This window comes from Protopterus annectens, chromosome 3.part1, assembly GCF_019279795.1.
Source record: "Protopterus annectens isolate FY-2018-M chromosome 3.part1, PAN1.0, whole genome shotgun sequence".
Lineage (NCBI taxonomy): Eukaryota > Metazoa > Chordata > Ceratodontiformes > Protopteridae > Protopterus > Protopterus annectens.
Genome location: NC_056732.1, coordinates 696,086,129 through 696,100,217, shown reverse-complemented (window position 1 = coordinate 696,100,217; position 14,089 = coordinate 696,086,129).

Sequence of the window (14,089 nt, the reverse complement as noted above, 5' to 3'; positions counted from 1 at the left end):
ATATCTAGATGGAAACAAAAGGTTGTGAGGCATGAAAAAATAAATTACTTTTTAAATACATTACTGGAATGCCAGTCAAAATCAAGTATAAGAAAAACCAGAAGCACTCAACTCAAACCACTTCTCCTTGCACTGTAGTTCTAATTATAATATATTCAGCTTTATTAAAGTACCAAGTAACATGCTGAAAGTAGAAATCTCTGTGATGCCCCCACTTGTAAAAATGTTTCTTATCCAAAAAAGACCTGCTGCCTGACAACTATGGGGAAAACATGATCAAAGTAAAAAATGAAAAGCAAACAAGAAACAAGCTCAAGATACATTGCTTAAAGGATTACTGTACAGGTTATGGACCACACATGATTGGCATTCTGTTTAGTTTACGGGTAAAGTCTGTAGAGATGACTGGAAGTCTCCAACAAGTGTAATGAGCTTTTTTTAAAATAATGGAATCCTGTCCTTGAATACCCAAGGCTTATACATTATCTAGTCAAGTATTCTCTGCATGGCAACAACAGAAAGGCTTTCAATGTTGGCAATTCTTTAACAGTATGCTTATTAAAGCTTACTTGCATCTTACGATCTCAGACAAGCTTACCTTATGGTCATTAAAGCATTGCTACTTAAACACAGAGCAACAGGCACTTTGAGTAATAAGCATAAATCTGAGTAATAAGCATAAATCAACAGTACAAAAATATGACCGAAACCAGACCATTCTGCAAAATCAAGGACAGATGAAAAGCCACTGTAGTACTTATGCAGTGTGTCCTCCCCATCCAAGGTAGACACAACTACTCCTTGCCTTGCTTGGACACATCCAGAGTCACTACATGGGGGAGTGGGGTGCAACAAGTACGTCACAATTTGAAATGTCTCTGGCTGACTGTGATGGCCTTGACACATTTGTCATACCTCTCAACCTCAAGAGCAAGAAATCTGGACAAAGCCATACACAGAAGTAGGACAAAGGCCCAAAAATAAGGCCAATTTTTAAATACTGCCCTAATAAACTTAGAAAGATAATAGAACAGGTCTTGCATTAGTATGAATTTTCTGAAGGGTATAAAATCTGAAACTCAAATGTCTGTCATTTTCTAACTTCAGTCTTTAGTGATTTGTCACTAATTTGCCAAAACACACAATTTTATGAAAAATGGACCAAAATGTAATGCAAAAATATAAAATAGACAATACAGCTGGGAACCTGCCAAGGAAGGGACACTTTAATATTAGTACTGCTACCTTGAGCAGCTGACAAAATAAAAGAATCTACATGCATTTCAACTAAGTAATCTATAACTTTGATTATTACACAGTTATTTCTTAATTGTAAACCCTCCATGTTTTCTTTCAAAATTGCTATTTTGCGGAGGGATTATTAGGGGGAAGAGCAACATTTTGAGCCAAAAATCGGGGACAGTTGAGAGGTTGGCTATGCCTAATTCTATAAAGCAATTTATTTGCATGTACCTCTCAACCTGTTAATGCAGTAAATCTGAACAAGGCCAAATATATTGGGGGCACATATAAACAGTACTAAAATTGCTCTTGTATAAATTGAGACAGTTGATAGAACAGCTCTTACTTTAACATACATTTTTCTGAAGGTTATGAAGTCTGAAACTCAGTGTATCATTATTTAGTGACTTAATTCCTAAATGATTTGCCAGAAAACTAGTAGTTTTATGAAGAACAAACCAAAAATAAGAAGCAAAAATCTATTCATTCTTTGAAAATCTGGACAGTTGGGAGGTATAGTTCAGCTGGGCCTGTCTGAGTTTGCTGCCCTTCCCCCCTGGCCCTGACAAAATCATGGTTGAATGGAGCCTCTGCAGCCTTTCCAATGAACCATTACTGGCTATTTCACTCCATTTACCATAAACACTAATGTGCATACTGCTTTACTTCTATGATGAGTTGGACTTCATTTGAAAGTTTTATTTTGTATTTTACAGCACAAACACTAAGTCATCTGCTAAACAAAGCAATGCAGTCTCACAATGAAAACTTAGCATTAAAACTTCTCTGCCCTTGAAACTCACATTCATTGAAACAGCATTGAAACCCACATTCAAAGAAAATACATTTTGCCAGTGGCAGACAAAGATTAATTTTGGGCTGTTTCAAATCATAGGCCCCTCGCATATGAAACATACATGTGCTCTTTGATACACCTTCCTCATTGTACTAAAATTATATTCCTTGTACAATACAGTACAGTTGTTAGAGGGTGTTTTAAATTTGTTTTGAACATTTTTCCAGTAAGCAATGAAACAAAACGTATGCACCCATAATGGCAAAACTGCCCAGTTGAGAACATTTATCATAAAAAAGTCTACTCAGACTTCCACAGTCCACCATTAGTAAATATACACAATTCTACAGTCCACCATTATTAGTAAATACGCACAATTCTACAGTCCACCATTATCAGTAAATATGCACAATTCTACAGTCCACCTTTATCAGTAAATATGCACAATTCTACAGTCCATTATCAGTAAATATGCACAATCTCTGAAGTAAAAGTCATCTAAATAATTCCACATTAAAGAAATCTGTAACTAATGAAGAGGTTGCTGCTAGCAATCACCTTTATATTTCATGGCTTCATCGAAAAATAAAGTGTCTGTTGCCCTCAGGAATAAATTGCCTATATTACATTAAAATATGATAAGCTAGTAACAATATTGCAAGAGGAAATGGATGGCAAACTGATAACAGACTCATAGTTAGTATCTTCACCAAGGAGAACATTCTCAGTACGGCAGCATCCACCCCTTGTGGGAGTAGAACCCACAGCCTTCTGCATCAAAAGCAAGTACACAACCTGTTGTGCTATAGTATTAACAAGGCAAAGCACTAAACTTCTGTTCCCCTGCAGCTCTCAGCTCCTTGTAAAATCTACTCAATACTCAACTGCATCTCAACTTCACAGCACAAGAAAACTGGAAAAAGCCAAAATGTATTTTGGGGGGGGGGGGTCAAAAGCCCAAAAACCAGGGACACATTAAACATTGCTTATATAATCTTGGAAAGTTGCTAGAATAAAATGTTATATTACCACCATACATTTTACTGCCAAAGTCCCTGAGCAAAACAGTCAGAGTAACATACCACTACGCCACATCAGCTGCTTTGTAAAAGAGAGGAAGACTGAAACTTAAATGGCTATCATTTAGTGAATTCAGTTCTCACCATAGCTGTCAACCTCTTAGTACAAAACACCTGGACAAACCCAGTAATGAGGGAATACAGCCCTCAAACATATTCAGTGAATTCAGTTCTTGCCATAGCGGTCAACCTTAGCACAAAAACCTGGACGAAGCCAATAATGGGGGGGAATACAGTCCCAAAAATAGGGACAAATGTAAAATATTCATCTCATAAACAATAGAAAATTGCTAGAAAAAAAAGGTTGTGTTACTATGTATTCTGAAGAACATGAAGTCTGAAATTCAAATGCCTGTCAATTTTACTGCTGACAGAACAAAAACAATTTTCAGAGACCCAGGGATTAATACTGCAGACACGTCTTTGTAAAATGACAGGGCACCAGAGCAAATCCACACAAACACAGGGAGGAGATGCAGATTCCACACAGAAGGCACCCCAGCCAAAAATCAAACCAGAAAACCTATAGCTGTGAGGCAACAGTACTACCACTGCACCATCAAATATGCAAGGAATTAAACATTCAGAAACCTGAAGTCTGAAATTCAAATGCCTGTCAATTTTATGTAACATTTGTTAATCAGGACAGTTTGGCTTGGAACAAAAAAAAAACAATTCTCAGCAGAGGCCCAGGAAGAAATAATGCAGACATGTCTTTGTAACATGGGAGCACACAAACACAGGGAGAAGATACAGACCCCCCCCCCCACAAAGAAGGCACCCCAGCCAAGAACCAAACCCAAGAACCTATAGCTATGAGGCATCAATGCTACCACTGCACCATCAAATTTCAAACATTTCAATTTTTAAAAACACAGATATTATGTGGAATATATCAGATCAAATATGAGGCAAAAATCTGCAATTTTTTTTACAAATGGTGGTGGGTAGGGAATTCAGGTCGTATAACACCTGTATACAAGGTACAGGGTTCAAGCCTGAGGTATTCCCTACCACACCACCATGAGTCTAATCACCAGTACGTCCAACCTGAGGCATTTTCACACACACACACTCACACACACACACTCACTCACTCACCTGTAGTAAATGCTAAACCACACACTCTCTCTCTCCTGTAGTAAATGCTAAACCACACACTTACCTGGTCCTGTAGTAAATCCCTGTCCATAACACCATCCAGTATGTAGATCCCAACGAGACTGCAGCCACCATACATCCAGTAAGGAAATCCCGCGCAAATCCGACCCTGCCCGTCGCAAACTCTACTCCAATCCAGATCCTTACCTTGCCCGTCGCGAGATCCTCCCCTGCAGCAAACTCCAATCCGATCCCCTGACTGCCGACATGGCAGTCCGACCCCGACGCGTTTCCCCAGCGAGTTCCCAGGCAGTTTAAAACTGCATAGACTTGTGGGAGCACTCCTGTCCATGATTCTCAATCAGGACTGCCGTGCGCATGCTCCATGCACTAGACTGTCTCAGCAGCAGTGCGCATGCGCAAAGTCCGCGAAATTTAAATTTTTTTTTTTTGATTGTGTACTATCAAGTTGAGGGGGCTGCAGACCGGCAGTCCGATAGCACGGGCCGCCCCTGAATGATATACAGTTGAGTTTCAGACTTTATATCATTCAGAAAATACATACTAACACAAATCCTGTTTTTCTAGTAGCTTTCAAAGTTTATAAGAGCAATGCTTAAAATCTATCCCTATTTTTGGACCATTGTTCCTCCATTATTTTAGGCTTTGCCCAGATTTCTTGCTTTAAAAGGATGATAGGTATACTGGATATATCTTTAGTGAGATAACTGGTATATCTTAAGTGGAGAAGAAGGTAAGAAGGAACTGTGGAGAAAAGAAAACGTATAGGTCAGAGATCACAGAGGAGAAGATAAAGATCAGCCATGGCAGAAAAATCTTTTGTTCATGAATGGGTATGTTCACCCAATGGCATGCAGTGGAGAAAACCAAAGTATGATGCCATCCATATTAGCTCTGTAGGTGTCAGGAAAACCAGAGAACAATATAGCTTCTTTATCAGGTGAACAGGAAAATTTGTCATATCATGGTGGTTTGCACACAGGTTCCTAATAGAGAAATGATAGGGGTTTGAATGGAGCCATAATTTGGGTCCGAATGCAGAGATGCTAAAATCAGCAAGCAAAGGAGAGCAGTATTGTCTGAAATTAATTCATCCTCAATTCTTGGTGAGTACCTTCTCAAGGTGGGCCCTATTTTTTTTTTACAAAATCTCACCAAAATGAAACTGATAAATAGACTGTATTTATATTTATAGTATATATCATGGACAGAAGAAGGTTAAAATATAAAAAATACAACTGGGAGCACAAGTCCCAGGATAAAAAAGTGCCCAATCCTGGTAATGCACTGGTGCCAGGACTGGAAAAAATGACTGTGTATAATCCTCAAGACACGGAAACACTCCTACAATGTGGTTAGGCCAGACTCAGGAGGAGGATATCCCCACTGATGTAGAAGGAAATAGCACAGAGAAAAACACAAAAACTGCCTTGTCAAAAGCATTTGATATTGTCTCACACCAGCAACTGCTCATTTGAGTCTCCTCCATAGGACTTTCACAGTACTCCTTGCTGTGGTTACTTAGTTACCTATCTGGAAGGCAACAAGCCATTAAATAGCAACAAACCTACTCACTTTTTCATCCAGTTACTACAGATGTCCTCAGGGCTCTATCCTGGGTCCTCTACTATTTAATATATTTATTAATAACATCCACAGCTCCACTCACCATGCTAGTTTAGTTCATTATGCAGATGACTTAACATTAATATGTATGGCCTCAACAAAACAAGCTCCAAGATGTTACCCCCAAATTTTTCTCCACTGTAGAAACCTGGCTCAAAGAATCAGACCTCTTACCCAACCCCAAGAAAACTAAGTTAATGCTTTTCACCTCCACAAGTTGCCAAAATCAAAAGCAATATTTTACCATAAAGTCAACAAATTATACTGTCATTGAAACTGTAGCTCACAGTAATCGTTTAGGTGTTATAATAGACGATAATCTCAAATATGACCACCATATACTGCACACCATTAAATCTACACACCAGAAACTAGGCTCCCTTTATAGGATCAATGGATTCCTTACAGATACTGCAAGAAAAACTCTAGCCAGGGTCTCATTGCTGACCCTGTTATACACTGCTCCTATCCTAACAAGCATAAACAATACTCAAAGAAAGAAAACTTGCTTCCTGCTACAATAAAATAGATAAATTTGCCAGCAGCCTCCCTCATAGGACCCCCGATTGCCAGAGCTTAAAGCAATTAAACTGGCTTGAACTGCACAACTGTCTAACATATTCACAACTGACTACAGCACACAAACTCATTCATCATCCAGAAAAATGCCCTGCATTACAAAACATATTACTACCCTACTGTCTAGCAAGGGACCTCAATTCTAGTAACCAATTCTTATTACGTACAAATAAGTCAAATAATGTCACAGGAGACTTTACTCCCAATGGGTTGCTAACTCTGGAATAGTATCCCCATGCAAATAAAACTCTCCAACAAACTCAGTAGCTTTAAACCACTGCTTAAACAACCGGCCAGATTCAATAAAGCTTACACTAAGTGTCCTTGATATGTATTCAAGCACATTCTTAGCACATATTTTCTACTTTATAGTCACTCAGAAAGATTGCATTAAGTGTACATGTAGTCTACACTTTGTAGTAACCTTTATGAATCCCTGTCACATTTATTTAAAGTGGTAAGAATATCAGCAGGAAAACTAAAATTAGGAGGAAGAAAGTGAGAGTTATGTCTGTGTTGTCTGTTCACGCAGAATAATGTACACTTAGTATAGGTATTATTGAATCCCAGGGAACATCTTAATCAATCCTGGTCCTGTACATGCACGTCATAGGGTTAAAATTTTTCCACTGTACAATACTATCCAAATATTCTCCTTAAACATAATATTCTCAGTCTATTACTGAAATGACAAAACAATTTTTATACATAACTGCTGCTTGTACAATCCATTAAGTTGCATGTGTGCTTTCTCTTTAGTAACTTCCATCTCTGTAAAATCTTAGAATGTATATGTATAAATGTAACTATTGTTTGTATATAAATGTAAATAGAAATGTAACTGCTCTGTGTTTGACTGGAACTTAGTATAATGTAATGGAGCTTTTCTCACTGGGCCTCTGCTGAAAATGGATATTACCCAGTCGGACTTTCCCAGTATGCAAATATAAATAAATAAATAAATAAATATAGATCTGCAGACATAAAACTGCATACATATCTGCTGCCCCAAACTTAGTGAAAGTTTTAAAACATGAAGAGAACAAGTCTAAGATGACGTTCCTGCTTAGTTTAGCAGAAGCATATCGGTGTCAAGTGGGAATGGAAATCAAACCAGAAGTAGAAAAAAATCATCCAGCAACTGAATGTGCCAAAAACAAAAGAAAGAATATAAGAAGGATCAGATGACAAGGCAAGAAATGTGGAAATGGCATAAATATAGTTTCAAATACAGAAAACTCCTGGAACAACCGCATGTCAATCAGGACCTAATGCAAGAATGGTTAAGAAGAGGTGAATTTAACCCAAAAGATGAAAGGTTAATATTGGCAGCTGAGGATAGTGGACTATACATATGTTGGTTTTCAAAGTACATTGAACATGTTGGAGAAACAGACAAATGCAGGTTCTATAAAACAGAAATGGAAACAGTCACACATCCTGTTGCTGGTTGTGATACACTAATGGCAGAAGGCCTCTATACTGAAAGGCATAATATGTCAATACTGTTGCATGGGAGATTGCACAAACATTACAACATTGAAGTAGCTGAGAAGCATTGAAATATAGGCCACAAAGTATGTGATGAAGTTTATATCACATGGGATCACCTATTACCAACAGTTCAAAAAACAGATGCGAGAAAAACAGATATAATAGTCCATGAATAGAAGACAAAAGTAGCATTGATCTTTGAAATTGCTACACCCAGTGATTACAGTGTCTTACATATAGGGAGATACAAAGTTATAAAATATCAGGATCTGCAAGCAGAAATGAAGGCAATGTGGAAGAAGGGCACCCAGACAGTTCTAATAGTAGTAGGAGCAACGGGGTCTCATAAAATAAGAATCTACAGTCATATTTAGACATGTTACAGATACATGTAACTCCATATGAACTGGAGAGGAGTCTATGTACATTGCAGGTGCTAAAAGGAGCACTTTTGGCTAACATCAAAGATCAAAACAATACTACTTTCATGCACTGTAATCAGACTTAGGAATGGGATCCATTTCCATCATAGTATTAGAAACTCAAAAGACTTGAAGAAAATAAACAGAGACAGAGACAAAACAAAATAAAGTAAACAGAAGGGGGTACCAAGTATCATATTTCTTAGTCTGAAGATGTACTGCAGCGTTATTATAACAAAGCAAATACAGCTGCATGTTGCAGTCTACCCAAAATCACATTGATAAAGATTATGATGTCAATGCAGGTTATACTGGTGCAGTGCCTGCTGTTGAGTAGAGATTGGTGACAGTTTCTCTATACTCATAGGGTAGAATCTTCAGGTTTTCCACTGTTTTCTCATTCAGCGTATTACTAGTATTTGACCTAAAATTTTAGGTAAGTTCAAAGTCTTCAACTCTTTATGCCAGGCCAGTTCAAAGGAATGGGCCTCCACAGAAAATGGATTCATTTGTAGTCCCAGTTAGACCATCCCTAAGAGCAAGGACTTGTAGACATTTTCCGACTGGTCTCCATCCTAGACTTGCAGGATGTTATTCTTAAGAACAAATCTGAAACCATCTAAGGTTGTGTGAACCAAACATTTCCCCTTATAAGAGAGCTATAGTTCAATGACTGGTTCTCTTGTTGTGAATGCATAATAAAACTCATTGTCTCTGTGACGCCCGTGCACTGGCCCAGCAATCAAGGAGCCTCAATCCTCACCACTAACACCAGTGAGGGGCATCCATATAGGGAAAAAAATACACACACAGTAAAGTACAATTTCCCTTAAGAGCACACAGAGATCACAGTCAGTCTGGGGCTGATTTCTCCCTTTCTCTCCAGGTCCCCAATAAGACTCCCCACTGGCCCAGCTATAGGGTCCAGATCTCAGCCTAGTGGGAAAGCTAAAACCTCCAGCACCCTCCCTGTCCAACTAGTGCTTTGTGTCCCTGCCCAAGTTGCTGACACACACACACACACACACACACACACACACACATACACACACACACACACACACTTTGAGATAAGAGTTATATACAATGACATAGACTTTCCTGGGAAAGGCTGGCACAGGTTCTCCAGCTGTGCCCCTTTTACCAGACTATACGGTAGTACCACTTGCCACCACCCACTAATATCTATCAGCTACTAAATGGCCCTTATGAAAGGGTGTCCAATTATACTGTCAAATGCTAAGTGTGACTGAACAGCAAGGCTATTGGAGTGGCTTTGTACAATATCACTAAATACATGCAATGTACTCTTAGAGCTTAAATTATCTCTACACAAAACAGCCACAGTTGAAAGGTTTAAAAATATTTAATAATAAATAAAAACACAAGACAATACTTCTTACTACACAATGCTAGTCAAGAGTTCAGAGATCACAGAGAAATACTTAAAATAATACAGTGGAAAAGTTCTGACATCAATACAGAAAAAAAAGACTAATCTAATCTTCCTAGTTCCTAGCTATATCTAAGAGAAAACACAGTTTTAAAATAAACTTACATATAGAGCAAGACAGTGCTGGTGATGTTTGATGTTCTGAAGACAAATGCTAAATGCCTTAGTTCTTTCTGTCCTTAAATTGATAACACAGTACCACTGACTCATTTCAGATTACATCATTTCTTTCTGGTTCCCAGGCTAACAGAAACTCAGAGGTTAATAGCCCTTTTGATCTTGCAGCTGGCCAGGAAGCCAGAGCAATAAAAGAAATTATACATGTAACTTCTAGCCATTACTGTAAGTCTGGCCTCAAAACAATAGGCAAAATGCCTCTGTCTAGACATCTCAGCTCCAAGCTTTAGATCAAAGAATTTCACAATGCTTGACTTATCAGCTTTCTGACAGCAGAGTGCACTATTGTTACATTTTTTTTCAGTTCAGCATCCAATATTCTTTTCACATTTAAGAGAACAATCCTGTGGCTTACATTAATTTTTACAAATTACATAATTATCTACAAAATTCTATATAGCTAGGCTGGCAGCCTTCACCTATCTTCACATTCTCCACCCCATCTTCTTTATCATTCCAAGTTCTAATGACAACAGGAAAATGTCTTAATAGGCAGGCATCAACTGAGATATTCAGTTTCTGAGAAAGATCACAAAGGGCCCTGAAGAAATGTTTGTCTAGTGAATTAATCTAATCTCCCTGCATTGTTTAAACATTGCGGACCATACTTTGAATATTGTAAAAGCATTAAGACCTGGCAATTTTATCCAAGACTTGGAGAAGTGTAGAACTGTGACTAACAAGCTATTCAAAAAATACTTTAATTATTAAAATTCTGCTTAAATATTTAAGTGCACTTGTGACCTGTGCGGTGATACTTCTTTGTACTTTTCTGCTATGTTCCATCTGATTGCATGTTTTAGTTTGTTTTGGGACCAGAATCATGTATTTTAATTAGCGGTTGTGGGAAAATCGTGTTTTTGCATTATTCTACATTTCTATTACCACAAGCAGAATTATTTGTAAAAGCTATCTGTATGTATTTTAGACCCTGCTGGGCCAAAGTCTAGTAGCTTAATTCATTGTTGTGGCAGAACTACTGACTACTACCAGACTTGTGCTTTAATCATTTTTTACTGAATTTTTCAGTAAACAATGTAACTGGTAAATGCCTGTGTAGTCTTGTGCCTCAAACTGTAGTAGAAATTCAATAGTGAGAGAATTGTCTCTGCTCCAAGTTTGTGCTTCGGTGCTTTTTATATCCTACTTATCGTTTACATGCTTACATTCTGTGTCAGCCCCAACCCCCCTCTAATACATTAAGCTAAAGTTTCTGAAATATTACCTTTATTTGATTGGATAGCTCTGTAGCTATCTCCTATTTCCAGCACAGAGCTACCCCCACCTAGTGTATTTTACCAAGACTTGGAGAGGTATGGAACTGTGTATAACTAGCTTTTCAAGAATAAAGGAAAGAGAACTAAATTATTTTAATTGTTTCAATTCTGCTTAAATATTTAAGTGCACTTGTGACCTGTGTGATGATACTAGTTTGTACTTTTCTACTCTGTTCGACCTGATTGCATTTTTTTATACTGTTCTGGGACATTAGTCTTGTATTTTACTTAGCAGTTATGGGAAAATTGTGTTTCTGCTTTACCCTGCAGTTCTATTTCCACAAGAATTACTTTTAAAAATTCTTTGTATTTTACACCCTGCTGTGACAAAGTCTTGTAGTTTAATTTACAGTTGTGGCAGAACTGCATACTACTCTCAGATGTATGCCTTGATAATTTATTACTGCATTTTCCACATATAGTGTTAAAGGTAAATTTCTGCATATTCTGGTGCCTTAAACTGTAGTAGAAGTTCAGTAGTGAAGGAATTATCTCTGCTCCAGTTTGTTCTTCAGTTCTGTTACACTCTATCATTTACCTGCTTACATTCTGTGTCTGCGCCATCGCCAACTAACACATTAAGGTAAATTTTCTGAAAGAGCTCCAATATTGCCTTTATTTGAATGATAGCCTCTGTGGCTAGCCTGTTTGTTCCTTGAAAAATTCACAACTGTCCCACCCTTGCACTGTAGTTAAATGGCTGTTTCTGCCCTCCACCCCTTATGATTATCTCATTTCCAAAGTCCCTCCCTCCCCTCTTTCTTTGCTATTGACTGTTGCATAAGCTGTTTACATACTTTTCCCACCCATTGTTTTCAATAGACCTACGATACTGAGTATCCACCCAGCAAACCAGTACTGTTCTTGAGTAAACCTCCTTTGCTACATACTGACTTCTGCTCATTTTTCTGGAGCTCAAAGCTTGTAGTCCTAGCCTGCATTCTAAAAGTGTTTCACTTTTATCCAGTGCCATCAAGGCAAAGTTAATTACCTTTGATTGCTAAATTGCACTTAAGTTATTTTGCTTGATTACTTTTATATCCTACTTTTATGTGTTCATTTCACTGAATGTTTTTGTTAAAACAATGACTTCCTCTTACTGTTACTGTCTTGGACTTACCTCCAGCAAGGGATTTCCAGATTATTGTTTAAGTGGTTTGTGTTAGCACTGCACTTGTGGGTCTCTTCTACTGTGTTTTACATCAAGAAAACTGGGTTTATTCATCTTGTGGCAGGAGGAGGTGTTGGCCTGGTCTATCTGAGATGGGAAATACATAAAATGACTCATTGTAGTCGTTTTATTGGCCAGAGGGCTCATTATTTAGTTTTCTATTTTTCCTGCACTGCTATAAATTTTGCATGTTTACATGGGTTAACAGTGCTCTCTACAGTAGCAAACACCTAGAAAGCAAAATTTCTCTGTAGAACAGTCCATAAAACTGTAAGTTGTAAAGCAGCAATATAGTGCAAATACCAACAAGATTAGAGCAGCTAGTTGGGCCTCGTGTGGCAATACATATAGACTTAGTAGAATTTAGCATTGTGTAAACATTAAAGTTAACATCATTTATTACTGTTTAGTTTAATCTGCCCCAGTAAAGTGCCCTTACTAGTCTACACAAACAAGGCCCTTAATAGTCTTCTAATCACAATACACTACCCCGTTGTAGCTCACAAATCAAAGGGCTGGACAGTATGGATATGCAATTAACTTCTTTGTAGCCAGCTTGGTGGCTACGGGCATCTTGAGACAATGTAGCAATTGTCTCAAGTCTAAACCAAGTTGAAAACCAAGTAGATATTCCTGGAAGCTCCACAAACACAGGCCAGGTGGTCAACAAACCAGTCTCAATAGTGCCAACAAAACAGTCTTTATTTAGCGCTTTCGTCTATCTATAACATCAGACTTCTTCAGAATAATGTACACACAAGTTCACTTCACAATATATACCTTAAAAAGTCACATGATATTTTAAAAAGCCCAATGACATTAAACAATAAAATTAAATTAAATTAAATTAATAAATAATTAGCTGAAACAAGTGTGACCAAAAAAGGACTCCCCCCAAACCTCCCAATTAAAAAATGTATGAACATAATTTTAAATAGCTCCCAAAGCTAATGTTTTCATTTAGGCCGGGAACTATGTGGGCATTAAGTTGTATTTGCCAACATAATTCCTTAAACTCCAGCCTATCTTCACATGGACCCCCCTGTATATCTTTTCTTATTCTTTCTAAAACTACAAACTTGAATGGTGTGTAGCATGTTTTGCTATATGCTTATATAAAGCACTGGTAATGTTCTTGTTTTTTATATCTCTATTGTGCTCGTATATTCTCTCTCTCAAATGTCTAATGGTCTTTCCTACATAAAAACAGTCACATTGACAGCATAATGCTGCGTAGACTACTCCAACAGTGTTGCAACAATAATTGCTTCTAAAGGTGATTTTGAACCTATTAATTCTAATTTTGTCAGTTTCTAAGATGTAAACACATTGTGAACAAAAAACATATCTTTTCATCTTTCCTTTTGTGTTATGACTATCAGTCGATCTTTCTAGTATATTTTTTATAGCTGATCCCCTCCTGAAAACAAAGTATGGTACTTGCTCTGTCTTACTCAGTATTTCTTCGTAACCACCAAAATGTTGCCAGTTCTTTAAAATGTTGCAAATTTCCAAATGACCTAAACTAAACTTGGTAACAAAGGAACATGAATAAGTGTCTTTTCCCAACTGTTTTTTGCTAACAGAAGTAACAGAACATTGTTCTTTTCTGTTGCTTAAGATAGGTATAATAGTCCCGTTGTTTCTTTTT